General features: G+C 39.1%; 1 protein-coding gene across 1 annotated transcript in view; it reads left to right on the top strand.

The window, feature by feature from the left end:
- The first annotated feature begins 5,553 nt into the window (after positions 1-5,553).
- LYST (lysosomal trafficking regulator) overlaps positions 5,554-6,000 on the top strand; it is a 61,069-nt gene continuing 60,622 nt past the window's right edge. The window contains exon 1 of the mRNA XM_088534833.1: positions 5,554-5,639. The gene's annotated coding sequence lies outside the window, so the exon portion shown is untranslated. The remainder of the gene's footprint in view (positions 5,640-6,000) is intronic.

The raw sequence follows: 6,000 nt of genomic DNA, 5'->3' as shown, positions 1-6,000 counted from the left end.
TGCACACCAGATTTGGGTCTCTGCCAGAAATACAGCATCTCTGAAACTGTTTCACTTGCCTGCTCATCTAATGTCATTCTGTGTATCCCTAGGTACCTACAGTCTAAGTGTGCCTAATAATTATAGAGTTGTGTAGCAGTTTGATAGCTATTTTGGAAAGTTCCCATTTCTTTTTTTTTTTCCAGAAAGTACAGATATTAAAATATCTTAAAACTCATTTTATTCGTTACAAGATAAAAAGCAGAAATCTTCTTATTCTCGGTTCATAAATACTGAGCTGTGGTTCAATATCATTTTTAGCACCTGGGAACCAGACATAAATGAGACTAGATATTTCCAGGAAGCTAAAAATATGTGGGTAAGCAGGGCCCTCACACCTCATGTTGCGAGAGAAGCCTTGCAGGTGGGTGAGATGAAGATCTCAGCATGCTTTTTCAATCTTTGTTAATTTTTGTCTAGAATTTTATGAACTTAGCAAATGTTTTACCAATTAGCTAAGGCAGTGCATATGCTGTTTTTCCATGAGTACTAATCATTTATCTTTCACTTTTTTCTTTAGGCTGAGGGGAGACTAAGTGATTTGTTCAGAGGGAGCAATGGCATACTGGCTTACAAAGAAGACTAAAAGCTGATTACTCAACTCCTTCACAAAATAAAGGACTTAGGTCAGAAATAGCCTGCCCATAAAATGGGTACATACGTACAACTATGATAAACTCTGTCTATTAAGAAGTGGCTTTCTATGAGTATCTTAATGACTGAAGCAAGGTGGCCTTACTGCATATCAGCAGATTGTCTGCTTCTGTGCCCTCTCCACATCTCTCCCACAGCGTAGTTTAATCACAGCAAGGGAGAGCAGGATTTTTTTCAGGAAAATAAGCAGATTTGGACTAGTCTGAGGTCTTCTGCGTAACCAGAATGTTGTCTGGTACAGCTCTGCTGTCTTGGTTTTCCTTGGGTTTCCTCTTGTTTTTGAATGGTGGAGCATTTAGATGGTTAAGAATTGTCCACTCTGTAGACTGTTTTAAGCTATGCTCTTGGTACATTGCCTCATATGGTTAAATAAGGCATCAAAAATATCTGTAGCTTGCTGACGATCTGCTTGAATTGCAGGTGCATAGTTCCCTAGAGGATTCTGTTTTGCTGCAGTGTTAGCTATTCTCTCTTGGTGTTTGTTTCTGGCCTTCTAGAAAGTTTTGAGTGATGTCAAAAGGACAAAAAAGGAAGAATGCCCATGCATTCCTTCATTCTGAAACAAGTGTTTCTCTGCGAAAATACAGCCCTTAAGGCAACCCTGTAAGAAGTGCTCAGTTCTGCTACAGGCTGTGTCAGACCCATTTCCTTCCCTTTTTCATTTGCTCTCCTATTTTTTCCACTTTTTTCTTCAATTTGCGCAATGGAATTAATCATAATATTCCCTTAGGTTTTGTACTGTTAAGATTTCTTTAAACAGAAGGCAGCCTTATTTGGTGTCTGCTATTAACAACATGAACTTAGTTTCTTTCATAAACTTGGCAATCCATGCACTACAATTGCAGAAACTGATGATTGACTGTCTGTTCCTTGTGTTGAAATGTGCTCTTGTGTTCTTGATGATGCCTTTTGTCCTCTTTTAACAGAAACCTGAGCTTAAATGGAGGGTTTAACCCCAAAATAAGTGAAATAGAAATAACTGATTTGTGCGGTGGCTCGTATAAATGAAAACTTTGAAAAATAATCTGTGAGAAACACTGTAGGCAGAACAGATTATGTCCTAGGATTTAGATGTAGAAGGGTTTTAGCGAACTTGTCTGGAAAAACCAATAGGGAATTTGATGAAATAAAGCACTTCACATAGCTATGCACCCTCTGCTTCTGTTGCCCGATCTCTGAAGTGCCTTGTTACAAGTCTGTTATTTTCCATAGGAGTATGGAAACAGTACAACTTCTGTGATGCTGCAGACATGACTGCCTGCTTTTACTGAGGATAACATGACTGCAGGCAGCTGTGGCCTGCAAGGAGTCATGTGCGTCACGCACCGCAGCTTAGACCCAGCATAAAACATTGCGGCGTTCAGGCCCTCGCGCCCCATCGCGCCGCTGGCTAACGGCACCGTGCACTCGCTCGCAGAAAACTGCCTTTCACCTCGAGCTGCTCTTGTGCTTTCCTCATTGTAACGAGGTTAGAGATCGTGCACTTGAGCATTAGCAGTATGTATGGTTTGTATGTTTGTGATTCGGTGTTCAACACTTCTAGAATTGTTCTCAATACCGAAATTTAAAAATATTTAAAGAATGCTTTTAGGATTTTATTTTAATGATGGAAAACCCACTTATATAAGTGGCAAGGCATTTTCACGTTAGCTCAGCATTTTGAAGTATACAGATTCTTAAAAATGGAGGGAAAAAAAAAAGTCTGGAGAAGTGAGAGCTGCAAGTACAGGAAAGCAATTTATATCCGAACAGTAAATAGAAAATATGACTGTCAAGGCCTGGTACAGAAAGGGACCAGGTAGCAGAGGTTTTGTGGTTTGAATTATGTAGGTACAATAGAGATAAATGGAGAGATTATGTGAATGTCAGGTGCTATTTAAGTGAGTTACTCTTTTTAAAAAGCAGACTGTCAATACTAAGCTATATTTTTAAATGAAGTAATGTTCAGTGGGGTTGAATTACATTGAAGGATGTGTGCTTGCTTGATCTTTTTTGAGAGGTTGGTATATGAAGTCCTGACACACCGTGTGCATCCAGAGCTGTAATCTCTCATTAACATTAAGATTATCCAGAGCTCTGGTGAATCAGGACTCTCACAGGTAGCTTCCTGTTCTCTCGTGGCTGAAGTTCAGGTGTGACTGTCTAGGGCTTCCCACATAACCTGGTATCTGAATAAATTCCACAGACAGGTAATAAACATTCAGCCTCAGTGCTAGTCATCTTCTGTAGCCTCAGTTTCCCCTTTGCCTGGCGCCATAGCTACTAAAGATGTCATTTTTAAACACCCTCCACGCAGACATATACATTAGAGTAGTTACCGCTTGCACATTAGCTGGCCTCCTTCCTCAGCGCTGAAGGAAATGGGGGCTATGAAAGGTGCAGTATGAGTGCTCTAGAGTCTGCAATAGGAAGCCATGACCAGCAAGCCAGAATCTTAGGACGTGGGTGGACTGGAATTGAAAACTATGATGGCATCGGTGGGCTAGCTGTTCACCAGTGCTGGTTTGCAAAGCACTGCACTTCGGTGTTCATGCTGCTTTCTGACTACCAATTTAAAAGAGAGAAGGTTATGCCTGTGCAATGTATGCCTTTTCTGTTCTGTTTTTCGGGAACTTGGTAATTATTGCTCCTTGTTTTGATCTTCGTTGACACTGTCTTTGAGACAGCTGAAAAAAATGGGTTATATCTGAAACTATTACCTAAGACTCGTCTGTGCTCTCAAGTCTGTTGTGGGTCTTGATCACAGGGAAGGAAACAGGTACAATAAAGAAGGAGCAAGCACTTGTCTGAATGAGTCCTGCTAACCAGAAGTGCTGCACTATCTACCATGATACCTTTACATTTTCTTCACAGTGGAATAAAAACATCTGAATTAGTTCAGTTTTATGTGAAATTAATGTATTAAGAAGAAATGCTTGGTATCTTTTTGAATTAACATTATCAAAGTAGCACCATATCTTACTCAATTTGAGAATTTGCCCTCTTGCTAGAATATTGCAGTACCTGTAAAAACTTTGTGTATAAGTGCAAGCAATGTGGGAGACCTGGTGAGTGAATTTCCTTGAGGATAGGCACAAAAATATGATGGACTATGTATTGTTAAATCTAATAGCTGGGTACACCTGCAAAGGCGCGAGCTCCTTAAGCCACTCGGTTGCAGTGAGTTATGTACAGTAGCTGTGTGGGTAGGCTGGCTTTCCATGAGGCTTAGGGTGAAACGTGTTGCTCCGAAGCAGTCGGTGAGGCCAGTTCTTAGGAATTCACCTTGAGAAACCTACAGTGTTTCTTCCTTAATAAGGCCTTTCACCTAATGTTTATGCTCCATCACGACTGGAGGGTTAAAGCTGAAGATTTTTACTTAATTGCCACCTGAGAATACATCAGTAAATGGGTGTTTGGACAGTTCATGTAGGCATGTGTCTGCCCCACTCGTAGATCCAGCTGCTGAGAACGTGAAGGCTTCGTTAGAAACTGGTTTTGTTAAAATGTACTTGGCAACACCAAACAAATATCCTGTTGCTGTGTTAAATACTGGAATTAACTATGAGACCTGCTAGCATAGCATGGCCAAGTGATACTTGCTCAGAATTTTGAGAACAATAATGAAAAATGTTAAAAGATGGCAAAAATAATCACATAGATTCTGCCATAGTTAGTATCTTTTTAGGAAATTGCAGAGAGAGTATTTAACCATCCAGAGAAGGTAATATTTGGGGACTTAAAACATTTAAAGAGCTCTTCAGTCTTGCTTAAGTAAGAATGCTTCAGGAGGATTAAGATACGCTTGATTTCTTCTTTTGTTGTTGTTTTTTGTTTTCTTTTCCTTAGCCTGGATTCCCTCTAAAGATATGAGGGGAAAGTGTAAGTTAGAAGTGTTCATTTTCAAATGAAAAACTTAACAAACTCTAAGGCAATTCGGCCTGCCGAGAGGATTACTGACTTGCTGTGTGAGGCTCCCTGCCTTACACTTGAACACACGTTTTTGTGAATTGCTGTTGAGTGTCATGGGGGGATGTTGACCTGTTGTAGAGCCTGTGATGGGCCTTCCTGAACACATGCTTGCTGCAGCAAACCCCTCTGTGAGGTGTCAGTTACAGATTAAAAATAAGTTAGCACTTTGCAAAGACAAGGATGATGTGTGTATTTTGTTTCTCCTGCTAAAGCATATGCTTGAGCTCACAATATTTGGCTGTTTTGGGGCCATTTGGGAGATTACCATGAGCTCTGTACCATTATCTTCTCTCTATCAGCTCTGATGAAAATGGGGCCAGCTGAAAATGGGGGCAGATTTAATTACTTTTTCTGGAAAAAAGTGCAATACCTGTTCTGATCTCCTGGTAGGAGTATGGCAGGATAAGGGGTAGAAGGGTAAAATTAACTCTTAAACTGCTTTAGTGTGTTTTCATGAAGACAAAATGAGTAAAGTACCTAAGATGTGATTGTTTTCCAAACTTCTTGATCACAGCTTCACCTGTAAGAAAGATAATAAAAATTAAAGTATCAGACCAAAATAAAGAGTAAAAAAAGTTTATATCAACACCTGATTGCATGATTTAGTGTTTTATACTGCCCCACTACTTATATGCAGAGCTACAAGTGCTTGCAGTATGGATGCAGAGGGGTTTGCAAAATTTCGTGTTCCACAAGGAAATATGTGAGCTAATATAGCTAGTTGGTTTTACAATTAAAAAAGCCTAATGAGCTTAATTAAAACAACGTAGCTTTTGTGCAGAAGCATAGCCTAAAAAAAAAAAAAGTTGAATTTTAAAGCTCAAAGATTTAACTTAAAATTAATTTCAAAAATAAAAGAACTTCATCTTATGTTTATATTTTTCTGTTTTTTTTTTTTTTTTAAACAGGTCAATCAGGGGTGGCGTTTCCAGAATATATTTGTTTTTTCTTAGAAATAGAAGCTAGATGTGTTGAAACCTGGCCAAGTAATTCTGGTAAGAATCTTCCTGTTATCGTTACACTTGTGCATGTAAAAATAATGAACTTATTCCCTTACCCCAGCTTACAATGTTTTATCTATTGCACAGTGCCAAACATCTTGCTCTTATTTCTAGTTTGAATTTTGATCTTTCTGCACCGAAGATTACTTGAAGGCAGAATGTTGCTCCTTGAGAGGGATGTTCTGTTATGTTTGTGTATGTTGTACTTCTGTGTTTGAAATTGCTGAAGAACAAATAGACATGTTTTGCATTATGTGCCTATATTTACCCAAACTTTTTAAACCTTTCTAGCTTTCTCGTTTGCAAATACATGAAGAATACTTTTGATCTGGTGATTATGTGTGAATGTTTTCCC

This window comes from Tinamus guttatus, unplaced genomic scaffold (assembly GCF_059628265.1).
Source record: "Tinamus guttatus ecotype Peru unplaced genomic scaffold, ASM5962826v1 Tinamus_guttatus_pri_ptg000601l, whole genome shotgun sequence".
Classification (NCBI taxonomy): domain Eukaryota; kingdom Metazoa; phylum Chordata; class Aves; order Tinamiformes; family Tinamidae; genus Tinamus; species Tinamus guttatus.
The sequence above is the reverse complement of the archived record's forward strand: the minus strand, read 5'-3'. Positions and strand labels throughout refer to the sequence as shown.